The sequence below is a fragment of the Pseudopipra pipra genome, chromosome Z (genome assembly GCF_036250125.1).
Source record: "Pseudopipra pipra isolate bDixPip1 chromosome Z, bDixPip1.hap1, whole genome shotgun sequence".
In the NCBI taxonomy this organism is placed as follows: Eukaryota; Metazoa; Chordata; class Aves; order Passeriformes; family Pipridae; genus Pseudopipra; species Pseudopipra pipra.
The window spans coordinates 71,824,140-71,837,365 of record NC_087581.1 but is presented as its reverse complement, the minus strand read 5'-3'; the positions used below and the strand labels follow the sequence as shown (position 1 = coordinate 71,837,365).

The window sequence follows — 13,226 nt, the reverse complement described above, 5'->3', positions numbered from 1 at the left end:
ATGTTACACCATGATGAGGGATATGAATCTCAATATGCACAGGCAGGCAAATTTAGGAGCAAATTGCTTCCTCCAGTAGAAAAGGGAGGGGTTAAAGGATTCAACTGTCAGAGGGCATAAACTGCAAGTTCTCCTTAAATAACTTGCTTTTGAAAGCTTATGAAGCTTTAACAGAATACAGGCCTGCTTCAATGTTTATTGATACCTATTTTATAACCTCTGAGAGCTGAGTTTTATTTACAAAGTTTGCGAATTTCAGATCAGTGAGGCCAGGCTGGATATATCCTCTGTTTTAGTTCTCACCCTTTCAAAGCCCCAAGCACCGTGCCATTTTTAAACGGTCTCATGAAAAACATCATTATTTACAATCTTTTCATTACAGAACACATTAGGACTCACTCACTTTCTGCTGAAGTAAGGCACAACCTCAAACTAGCAGACCAGTAGCCCTTTATGACTAACGTATATGTAAGACCATGGGATTATTTACATTTCAAACTGTAACTGAAACACTTTGTAGTTGCCAGGTGCTTAAAAATTGGACAAAGATTTTTAAGATAATTTGGTGTGGTCTTTATTTCTACCTGCTGGAGGATGTGCCCTAGTGTAAAAGGAGGATAAAATTTCTTAGGAAAATAAGATTACCAGTTTTAGGCCAGAAATTAGTACTTTCTGATTCTGCATGACAAAAATGCTTAATCAAGCAGTACTCAGGAAACTAATGCTTGTGCTTAAAGCAGAGAATATCTTTATCTTCAGTGGAATACTTAAAGAGATCTTTTTTTTTTTAACTCACATTCCTTTTCTTTTACCACCATGCTCTTTTTCTGAGGGTGAAGATTACACAAAGATAAAGTATTACACAAAAAAAAAATTACAAGATAAATAGGAGATTAAAATTCTTAATTTTCAGATTACTGGGGGTAGATCATTAAAAATAGGCTACAATTTCAAAAAGCAACAGGAAAGAGCTAACTAACTTGGATGCTGAGCTATCCCAAATACAGAATTCAAGAGCTCCCCAGGGCACGTTTTAAGACCCTTTTCTGGCTCACTGGGTACTCCCAGATATTGACCCCAGGTTGTGACAGTGTCAATGCTGCACTGAAAACTACCCAAATGAGCAGGAAATAAACTCCCTAAAATTCCAAGTTCATATTTCCCTACCAATTAAACATACTGCCACAGTCGAAAATATTGCTCAGTTTCCTTCTCCTTTCTTTTGGGGCTCATAGGACTGAGTGAGTCATTCAAGTTATTTGAAGATGCCTACTGGCAACTACTGGCACTTGTGAAAGTACCTGCATGTCTAAATTAACAGGCACATGTGCTTTTAAAAAAAAAAACTATCCTCAGTGTCCAGCAACACTTTCAGAGCCAAATATCTCCAAAAGCAAGTCCAACAGCCCCTCGTAACACCAACTGTGTAATACAGGGAGGCTGCAATCCTGAATATGACCATTCAGTGGTAACTGAACAACAGGTAAATTTACAGTATGTTTCCAAGTGGAAAAAGTCCCTTTCCTGCTAAGTTTCTTGAGTATTTTGGTCGTGGAGCAAAAGAAAGCAATAAATCAAGCTCATAATAAACCCCTTATTTACATTTTTCAGTATGCTGTAAGTCCCTAGTTTTCTTGCAGGGTCTTTGTTTGTTTTGCTAACAAAGACACCTATAACAGAGTCACCACGAATCCACCACAGTCCCCCTTCTGCTGTGGGGCTGTACCTCTAGTTTCTCTATACGTACCTGCCACCCCTCTGGAGCCTCCAGCACAGCCGGGAGCTGGGAAGCAGTCAGAAACACATCCTTTCTGAGAAGAGAGAAGAAACAGGCCTTGACATCATTACCACATAAACCTGAAGGGCAAGTTCTGATAGGGGAATTATAATAAATCCTCCCCCAAAAGTTTGGCTTTAGCTTCCCAGATTACCAGGGCAGACCATTCCTGACAGAAACCAGACATGCTACATTTGCATCCCACGATCCAAGATCCTGACACTGCACTTAACACAAGGAAAAAATATTAAGCAGACCTGATAAAAAGCATACACATCAATCCTTTTAAAATTTAATTTGTTTCTCCTATCCCAAGCTGCCTGATCACTACTCAGTACGAAATTATTCAGCATTTGCACTGCAGTAGCAACTACTGATACTGGTTAAGAGTCTGGGACCCTTCCTATGCTGGTACAGGATGTACTAGAGAAAGCTCAGAAAGGTTAGAAACCAGCCAGCCCCACAAACTATTCCCTTGACTAAATCTATATAAAGAAGCTCCAACACTCTTCTGCATTATTGAAAAACTGCATTATGCACAAGCTCAGAAAAGAATATCTGGATATTTATGACAAAACCTTGCAGGCTTGTACTTATTTTGTTGTTATCATAGGAGAACAGTGGGCCACTCCAGAACAATCACAATTGGGCACAATGAGGCATTTATCCAAAGACTACTGTAGCTAACACACTTCTCAATATGCAGACTCGTAATACCATTACATCAGGCTCTATTTAGCATATATACTTCCTACTGTTCATCCCAGAGCTTTTAGAAGGGTGTGAGCTATGTAAAGGGATGTTGCTTTCTAAAATACAAGTCACTGTGGGTTTGAGGTAGATTTCACTCAACAGTACGGGGGTTCCCAGAGATGCAGGTGGGAAGATGATGCACCTAAAAAAAAAAGAAACAGTCTCCATTGCGCATGTGAGGGCTTCATTCTTGATCCAAAAGATTATAAAGGCTCACAAGACAGAGGCCCCATAAGAAACAGGCCAAGGAAAATTACAAGAAACAGCTCAATACTGCAGGGTCTCTGAGGAAAGGGAGAGCCTATACAGGGTCTTTTTCACAGACCTTCAACAGTGCATCTTTTGTGGCTACCACTGCAGTAACAGGTATCAAACAGCTACATCAAACCCACTTTTGCTTTTAAAACAGTATTTTCAGCTATTTTCTGGGTCTTTTGTGCTATAGAGAAGGGAATCTAGTCTGATTCTCACCATGATTTTTTTCAACAGAATGCCCCATGGAAATTCATTGCCCATCTATGTTATGACCCACCAGCTATTTTTCACAAGCACCAGGAGAATATAACTGACTTATTTTTGATGTAAAAACAACCATCCACCTTTCACTTCTGCTGGGGAAAAAAAAACAGAGCAGGCAAACTGCTAATCATCTGACCAGTTATGAAGCTCTCCATGAACCCACCTGCACCAGATCATATCTCTATGGCTCTACAGCTACTCAGTACTTAAGTGAACAGTTAAAATTTACCAAAAATTGCAGCTTGCCACAAGAGGCCATCAAAAAATGTAGTCACTATCGCTGCTGGAGTTTTCAGATCCTTGTGCATTTCCTTATAGCTTACTGCTTGCAGAGCGAACTATAATCATCTATTTTAGCTGCAGATACCTTAAGGGAAAAAAGGAAAATTCTCTTTTTCTTCTCTCGAGAAAGGGTTTCTAGCAGCCTGTGGCTTGTAGGAGCACTTTCATTGTAATGAAGCACTTGCATATAAATTAATAGCTACAGTAGGCGTGAAACCCCTCGCAGCAAATCATCTGACCTGTATATACTTTATTAGAGATTTTCAAGTCTGCACAAGTGGCTCCACGTTTTAGCTAGGGTTTGAGGCCACTGAGGACTGAAAGTCAGGTGGACAGACAGCTGGGGCCCAGACCAGCTCTGAGCCAGTCCCTGGATCTCTATGGAGATGGGGAGAGGCAGAAGAACTACCAGCACTTCCAAGCCGTGGCACGTCAGCTCAAGAACTCTGTTCCCAAGAGCAATCCACCCCTCCTCGGTGTGGTACTTGGGAAGGGGCCACTAACCATCGGTGTCTCTGGCAGAGAAGCCCACAAACACGTGGCTGGGTGTGAGGGCAGCTGGGCTAAGGCAAAGGGTGGTTTGCAAGCAGGGGCTGATTCCTCTCCTTTGATCAGACTGCCACTGCCTGCCTGTCCGGACACCACCGGCAGTCACGCTACACACATGAGTAACTACTCACAGCCTGCCAGAAGCTCTGACATAATTGAGCCCTTTAATCCAACCAGGACTTGAGTAGGAAATTAACATCCATGTAAACCCTGCAGATTGGCAGACATCCTTCGGATCCTCTTGTTTGACCTAAGCATCACAGGTGATCCCTTACAGCAGGCACTGTAGGCACTGCTGGGCTCCCAGACAAACCTTATACCCCGGCAAGTTTTAAGAGCACTTCAATGTAAACTTAAAGGGAAAAAAAAAAACAAAACAAAACAACAACAAACTACTTCTTCTGGTAACAATTACTTAAGCTGGGGGGGGGGAGAAATTACACCACGAACAGCTCGTTATTTTGACAGCTGTGACTAAGTCCTCAAAGATTAAAGAAAACACCTACTGGATTATAAATGAAAGACAACCTGGAATTCATTAATGTAGAATAAAAGGATAGCCACCTTAAGGAAATCTTTCATAAAAGATCCACAATCCTTCATATATGTGTGTGTGCATATATTTTATTTATTTGAAGACTTTCTTCTAATCTGTCAAATTCCAAAGCACATTAATCCATTGTAAGGTACTTCTGGCTGTCACAGCCTACTTGTATTAAAAGTAAAGAAGAAATTCAAAGAACAACATATAATATGTACTCCTTTTCCTTCTGCACATCAATTACCATCCAGATCAGTAGCATTTCTTTCATTCTGTATTCAAGCATGTGGCTGCTGTAACCAGGTCCTAGTGATTCTAAATGAAGAGGAGAGGAAATGCAAGAAAACCATCTTATAAGCAAATTTCGTTTACTCTGAGAACTCTTTAGGAGATCATGGAGGCAAGTTTTAAGTTTCAGAATGTTTCTAGTATCACAGCACTGCATGCAGACCTTACTGAAACACAATTTCCCGATCAATACCTTGATGCTCACAACTAGAGGTATATTTGCTACCTGGAACTAAAGTCAGCCATAATCTACATGTACTGGCTTTCTCAGAAAAACTATTTTAAATACTTGCATGGAAGCCACAAACAAAGCCAATGTACAGCTATGAGTAACTAAGGCTGCACACACTGCCCACAGATAGTCTGTCGCTTCAAAAACTTTCCTGTAAATGCTATGTGTGGTTTTAGACTGTTGAAATAATTGCACAAAAAGGTAGGCCAGACAACAAGAACTGTGCACAGTACCAGTACTATTTTTTAGTAATTTGTCTGACACACAGAAATAACTGTTGCTGACACTGTCACCACCTCCACTGCTCCCACCCTGTCTGGATGGGGCTGGTGATTTTATCTGCAAGCCCCCTATGCAAGACACTGTGGAGGGGGGAGGTGGGGTGGGGTGGTCAGGGAACAAACACACCACAGGATTTACAGAGCAAAGACTCAAGTGTTTTTCCCCGTTCCTGCCTGCAAAGCTTCACTTTTCATGAAAACATCTTTATTTCACAGAACCATGAACTGGCCTAGCAACATCCCTCAACTTTTTCTATACATTACAGGAAAAGATACGTGAATGAGCTTTAACCTGCAGCAGGGGCCCACGCCAAGCCCAGTTCTGAAACAACAAAGCAGAAAAGCCCTCTCATGTCTCAGACAGTCACTTCAATCTAGCCCAAACTGTGCTGGCATCTTCAGCTTTCAATTCCTGTCACCCTGACACTCCTCAGATCTCACAAGCACCTTGAAAAAAGCCAAGAACAACACGGAGACTATCATGAAGGCAGAGAGCTGTGAATTCCTCGTGTGTCCCAATGGCAGACTACAAATATTAAGGTTGGGCCACCTACTGCAGAGATGGGATTTTCTCCATTTTTAAGGATACGAAGAGATTCTGTAATCAAGCAACCTAACTACCTGACCTCCATAAAACTGAACAGGAACATTCATGATACTTCATGAATGATCCCAACCATTCTTGAGGAAAGGATCTGAGTGTGTTTCACAATTCCAACTTCCTTCCAATTATGTTACAAATATCAACACAGAGTTATTTCAATCCAAAACATAGGAGTGGTTCTGAATCGAATTCCAGCAAAAACAGAGAACACTCAACACAACTGTGTGAGACCAAGAGCCACACACCATGAGAGAAAAGGAAGGAGGATGCACATCTGCATAAAGAAACTAACACACTGGCTTCAGATTGAACTTTTTAAACAACCACTTCATGGACATCTAAAATTTTTATGTACCTGGCACAGCATTTGGTAGGGAAGGAAATGTTCTTTCAGAAGCAGCATTAGAATATTTTAGTCAATAAACAACAGTCTTTGAAGAGCAGAGATCACTGGAGCACCTCTATATTCAACAATTTTTTTATTTCCAAAAGATCAATACAAAGGAGACAATTACCTCTTCTCTCATCATAAAATCCAGTATCATCTAGGTCTCCTTTTCCTTCTATCAGAAAAGGAACAATCCTGAAAACTACTTGCTGGTTCAAAAACCTGAAGAAGAAACAGCAGATGATTCTCCAAATCTTACTCTAAGTATTCAGTGAAAAGTATCAGAAAACAAAGTCTAAATTCTGCCTGTATTTTTTGCTAATGTTCTTTAAATGAAGCACACTACAAGAAAATTAAGAATTAAAAAACTCAAAACAACCGCCTGTCTTACCCAAAAGACTATCATCTGCCAATTATGTGGAAACACCTCCTAGTATTAAAAAGTGAATGAATGTTATCTATTTCCATATTCACTCTAACACAGCAACCCAGAAAAGCTAAAACTAAAATCAAGATGCTGTATTATACCACCTGCTTTAGTAAGAGCTTAAATCACATATTCTGTCACTTTCAGAGAACACCTTTTGTTGCTTTTCAGCTATTTATTACTACAGTATTTTGTTTTTTAATTTTCTGACTCATTACAAAGACTGTACTTACCACTATCTACAGGTGATAGTCTGAATACATTCAAGAGAATTGTCTGAACACTGAGAGTACAAAACACCTAGGCATTACTTCACAGGGTTTCGTATTTAGTATTTTTCAATGCTGCCTTGATATTTTCCTTTCTCTCTTGCCTAGAGAAATGCATAGCCCCTTTCAAAAAAACCCAAAAAACAACAAAACACCAAAACAAACCATCACACAGAAAACCCCAAACCCATAGGAAAGGAAAAGATGAGAAAAAGAGTCTTTAACGTTCTTTAGAATTGGAAGTACTTTACCATCATGGTAGCGTAGAAAAACCAAGTTATTCAGTATCAGATTCTAGTTTTTCAGGCTTTCAAGCCAGTTTTTAACAAATTAACACCAGTTACTGACAGGTGCTAGGCTGTGAAGTATCTTTACTCTCAGAGGAGGCAAATTCAACAACCACCTTGTCCACCCAGCAGAGGCTTTCAGTACCAAAACACCCCTGGTCAGTTTGCCCACCTGGAACACTCAACTCCCTAAGTTGTACATATGCCTGTGAACAGCACCCACTGCTCAGGGACACTGACAGCAGAGACAATGCCAAGACAGCTTTAAAACCACATTCAAAACTCTGCCTGCCTTCTCCCCTCCCAACCCCCAAAGTTAATTAGAATTAGGCAAAGGAGAAGGAAAAGCAAAAGTAATTTTCATCTCAGCACACAAGATTAAAAGACAGCACTCCTCCACCTGCACAGCAAAACGTTCTGCACCTTAAAGAGAAGCCTTGGCAGAGATTACCTGTCCGTCCTGAGAAAAAGCTTCTGTGATGAAAAAAGCAGGCAACTTTGGTTCTAGGAGCCAGAGAGTCAGCTCCCTAGTTGTGTAAGACACAGCACAGCCTCCCCGAGGGAGCTGCACAAGGTTGCTGAAGCAGGGGATTTGAACCAAGTTATTCAAAACAGCGGAGAAATAACAAAAACAAAGCTTCACTGCGTTTGGCTACACAAAAGTCAGAAGTTGAACCCTGCAGCAATGTGTACTATTAAAAAAAACCCAATTTAAATTCACAGGTGGAATTCACCAATTTTTTGTAAAAACAAAACAAAACTGTTCATGTCCAAAAAAAACGCAGAAAACTATAAAAAGGGATTTCCTCAAGCTTTACAAGTTATGTAAGGACACCTCGGACTCACAAACACAGCTAAAATTTGTTATGGTTCTGAGTATCTTTATCTTACTATCACGCATTACAACTCCTTTATCACACACACCCCTTTGAAACTACCTTCCTCTCAGGTTCAACTGCACAAAGTCATAACGAGAATGTCATTAGACTGGTTAGGATGATACTTCATATCATATTAAAAACATGTCCACTCAACAGCAAAACAACCAGAACAGACCTCAAAAAAATTCACACATACCTGAATCCACCTGTATCACATTCCCAGTTTCATCTGGGACAAAGAACTACGATATCCAAATGGCAGCTGGATCTGTGATGACAATTTGGAGTTCTCAGTTTTGGATGCAGTGAGGGGATGGCAGCACTGGGCATGGCTCCCAGTGCTTCACCTGCCACTCCACAGAGCTGCTTCTGCTGCCCACCACACACAGCCAGCTTTGCACTGGACGTGAATCACACAGGCTAAGCAGCAAAACCTCTGCAATTCTTCCTCCATGTGGCATTATGCATATTGAATATGGTGTGGTAAAGCCCTCTTTTTTTTCCCTCCATTAATTCTTTTTCTATGGCAGCTAGCTGAAGAGTAAACATCAAGTGCTGTCAAGTCTCTTTCAAAAGTTCCAAGCTGAAGTCAGTGCCTCCATGTTCCAATCCTCTCAGATGCAGAGGGGAACTAGGTTCTAAAACATTCCCATATGCAAGATTAAGGCACAAACGAGGCCAGATGCTGGATCCCAAAACGATAACTCAACTTTATTTTGTAACACAAAAGAGCAGAGAGAAAGAAGGAAGACAGAAAAGTGGGAAAAGCTAAGGGTAACTGTTAAAAGCACAGGACAGGAGTTACCATCCCCATGAAGTGCTGCTGGCTTGTGAGCTGGGAGATCTCTGCCGGGCTTCTTCCCTGGTCCCTTTGTATCCTCCGAGGGGTGGCAGCAGCTCCCACAGCTGTGCTCCAACAGCCCCCCCCATTCCCTAAATCCCCTCGCCGTGGTACCCGGGATGCCCACTGGCCAGTTCACCAGTATCCCAGTCAAGGTCGCCTGGGACCAAGATGGGCCCTGAGTGTCCCCTGGCTGGTTCCCTGGTCTCCAAGCAAGATCTGCCTGGCACACCCTATGTGGGAGAGTAAGTCCTTCCCGTGTTTTTTGACTGTAACAACTATTTATCTTTTTTGCTCCTCTGCCTGCCTCTGCTGGCTTGCTGGGTGCCTCCTGGAGCTTTTTCAAGTCCCCCGGCTCCTACAGCAGCCCAGCTGTGCCATCAAGGCTTTTAACTCCATCTCAAGGCAATGGTGAAGCAGACTCCATCTCATAAATCGTGCTCCATCAGTCCACTACACTCCATGCCTGTGCTGTTTGTTTCATAAGCTGCTTTTTCAGCAGCAAGTTTCAACGTTCATGTTTCCATGTGACGGAGACGGGTGTTGTGGTTTACACAGAAAATCAGTTCCTTTCTTCCTGTCACCCGGCTGTGGGATGAAGTTGCACAGGGAACCTTCTCAAAGTACACCCAGTTCTGGCTTCCAAATTTATTTCCACTGATAACTTGGTACAGGTTAAAGATTAACAACAAAAACACTCCATACTAAAGCCAGTAATTTCCCTCAGGCCCGGTTATCCTCATATTAATGAAAGTAACACAGAACCATTTATTTCTACTTTCCATTCCCATTCTTTGATACCTGACCCTCAGACAACAAACGCCAAGTTCTATTTTAAGGTACAGAATCAACAGCACCAAGGAGCAATGCGATTTTCACTGAACTGACACATGCAGAGTTGAACATTCTCAGCTCTCACACCTGGCCTGTCACCAGGTCATTGCTGTTTTCCTCTTTCTCCTGCAGTATTCCACTTGTAGCATGTGGTAACCCACTCTTCTATTAATACTCTTAATTATAGCACATTTAGGCTTCATAGGTCCTAGACACCAGCTGTGCACTGATAAACTATGTGAACATCTTCATTTTAAGACATTCATCAGAAATTTAGCAGCGTGCCAGGATAAGTGGCTTAAAAATCATCTTCTGGATTCCTCAAATGGGGCTGGGGGAAACAAGCTAGACAACTGCTCCTCTTCCTTACAGTTGCAAGGGGTCCAGCCTGCTCACTTAATTCTGGCTGCTACATCTGCTGGTCTCCATCCATCCCCAACTCACAGCCCAGACTTACACCACGGGGTAACAGGTTAGGGAGGTTGACTGATCAACTTCCACAGGTTAAAAAGCCTGCTTTAGGGAGGGGAAGGCTCAGCATTAGCTTAAATCCACCCATAGTACCTCCTTCAGCATCCGTGCTAGCCTGGGGCAGACTGAAAGCTACGTGGAACATTACTGGGAGATATTATGACCTCAGATTAGCTCAGCTGGTAAGAGCATGGTGTTAATAATGCCAAGGTTGCAGTACAATACAATACAATACAATATCCTAGTATTTGCTTAAGACTTGGACTTGATGATCCTTGTGGGTCACTTCCACCTTAGAATTTTCTGTCACTCAAATCTGAGCCTTTCTTGGGGAGGAAAAAAATGGGAGTGGGAACTAAGTAAGTGCTAGACTCACTCAAGTCCTCCCTGCCTCACCTCAGGGCCAAAATAAGAAAAACTAGGGAAGTGATGAAGGATCCTCCTGGTCCAAAAAAAGAAAACCTCGAAGGACTGAGGACTGTGTAGGATTAGGCCTGCGACAGACACGATGCAGCTCTCCCTCCTGGTGCTGCATAGCATCCACTCAGGTTGCCGAGCTTCCTGCAGGACTGCTTGCTGAAAAAAATGTTGAAAAGACAAACGTCAGAGCTACCTGAGGGTAGGGCTACGTCCCCAGTGCTAAACACTGCTCCTCTGCTGCAGCATCATTATTAGTTTATTCTGCCAGTGATGAGTAACAAACTACAATTCCCTCTCATCAGCTAAACCGTGGCCACAGTCGTGTTAGCCTCACATCCACCTGCATATTCAAGAAACTGCACTGCCTCTGAAGGACTGGCAAACAGCATGTACCATGGGACAACTGCATGTCCCAGCCAACCACACTCAAAACAGGACATACCAGGTTTAGGGTCAAAATCCAGAATTCACTGCACACTACAAAGGTCATTTTAAATACCCAAGATCTCGACAGGAGATTAATCTCCAACAGCAGACTGCAGCTCTTTTTTTCCTGCCAAGCACCATGGAAATGCAGTAAAATAGCCTTGAAATTTAAGAAATCATCATTTCACCCTAACAGATACACCTAATACACACAGCTTCAGAGGCAAGCATTTTAAAAGGTTTAGGATTTTGCTGTTTAAGGTTATGCTAGCTCAGAAATGAGTTACCCTTCTTTAACATGTTAAAACCTCTGCACCAATCTGAGTATTTTTTATGCTGAAAGGTAATAGAATCATACTTTTGAAATAAGCTTCTAGTACTTTTCACAGATGACACAGATACAGATTTTATGAATCATCATTATATTATTGTACTGTTGCTCACTAACCTTTGCTCTTTTTTAAACTATGTACAGCCAGGGTATCTGCACACTTCTGTAAGACACAGAAAAAAATTATAGATACCAGCACTATAAAAATGTTTGCATAGAACAGAACTTGTTAAACATTGGTGTTTTGTTGCAGAATTTGGTTAGCAACAAGTCAGCGATTACTAATTCTGGAGCTTGAAAAACACCCTCTGATTTTGGGATAACTTCCACAAATGAAGTGATTTATCATGTGTTGTTACATCCATTCTATTGGGTTATAGAGCGTTGATAATACCTGTTCCCACCTCAATACAACCCTTGTGCTGATTTCAACAATGCAAAGGTCATTTTGACCTTTAGCTGGTAACTGGGTTATCAGTTTGTACCCATATTACTGCTTTCTGTACATCCAAAAACACAGGTGCATATCTTTCAGTACAAGTGCTTCAGGTTTCACATCAAATTATGTGTGAGCATGTCAGGAACAGGATTAATAGAAGCTTTGCTTGCAGAACATTCTCATGAGCATTACTGGGATTTTAACTCCTGCCAAGCCTAAAATGAGCTTTTTCTTACGCCAAATGAAATGTTGCAGAGAGAGCCATTATTACCCTCGATGATTAACTTTTAAGAACCTTGTTTGCACTATCATTACAGACATTTGAAAGGAAAAGACCAGTGTGAGAGCTGCACACCATAGAGGTTCTACCTCAAACTTTCTTGACAAAACAGATAATTACTGCAGGTTTCCAGCCCCAGAATGCTAAATTTGACAGGTTTTAGTATAACAAAAAAGTAGAACTGGAAAATTACATGAGGGCATTAGAGGCAAGACAAGATTTATGTGCTTCCTTCAAGGTTTAGGGCTCAGAGAAACACAAAGCTGGGCTCCAAATGCCACAGCAACCACCATTCATGTCTCATCTCAAACCAGAGATCCCCACTCCAGACCACTTACAGCTTTCACATTTCAAACGTCACAGTGGAAAAATTAGGTTAAGCTCAGCCAAATGCAAAAATTAATCCCAGACAAGATAGATATGTCAGAGAATTCAGCGGCAATTAATGTTACTTGTGAACCAGATCCTGCAGAGGTGCTCAAGCTGTTAGCTGCTTCCCTGTATCCTTTTATAACCTTCTAAGGTCGTCAGCTCCAGATACCACATTACCAAAAATATGCAAAGGGGAAGAACATCCTTGAAACTGCTATATCCTCTTTCCTGATGCATGACCCCAAACAGGCAGAGACAGGACTCAAGAAGATCCCTTCATTGTCTATATTCCAAGTGTCATTCTACATTACAAAATATCTCCTGTTCTGAAGTGCACTTAATAGAGCAAGAAACAAACCAAAGTCCCCATGCAGCCTATAAAATAAATGGGCCATTTCTCAAAAAAAAAAATCATTCCATATTACTTCAAATCAATTTAACCTTTAAAGTTCAAAGTTCTCTGTTGATGTATTAATTTCCTTAATTTGAATTTCCATTGTTATGCAGCTTAAATGCTAAAAAAGTTTGCCGTTTTGTTTTGGGTCTGTCGTTTTTTTCTGTTTTGTTTTTTTTTTTTAGTAAGTGAAGATTCAATACAGTAAACAAAACAATGGCTCTTACTTAGCATTAGTTTCCTTCTCACTCTCTCCTGATGCTTCTCCCAATTTTCTCTAATTGGAATATTAGCTTTAAACTGCTGCAAGAGTTTAAAACAGCAAAGCCAAACAATGGCC

General features: G+C 41.3%; 1 protein-coding gene across 16 annotated transcripts in view; it reads right to left on the bottom strand.

Annotated features, from left to right (window-relative positions):
* SEMA4D (semaphorin 4D) overlaps positions 1–13,226 on the bottom strand; it is a 95,231-nt gene that overhangs the window by 38,458 nt on the left and 43,547 nt on the right. For 13 of the 16 annotated variants that reach the window (XM_064642802.1, XM_064642803.1, XM_064642807.1 and 10 more), the window contains one exon: positions 1,748–1,811. The exons of the other annotated variants lie outside the window; for them this stretch is intronic. The gene's annotated coding sequence lies outside the window, so the exon portion shown is untranslated. The remainder of the gene's footprint in view (positions 1–1,747; positions 1,812–13,226) is intronic. 16 annotated transcript variants of the gene reach the window in all.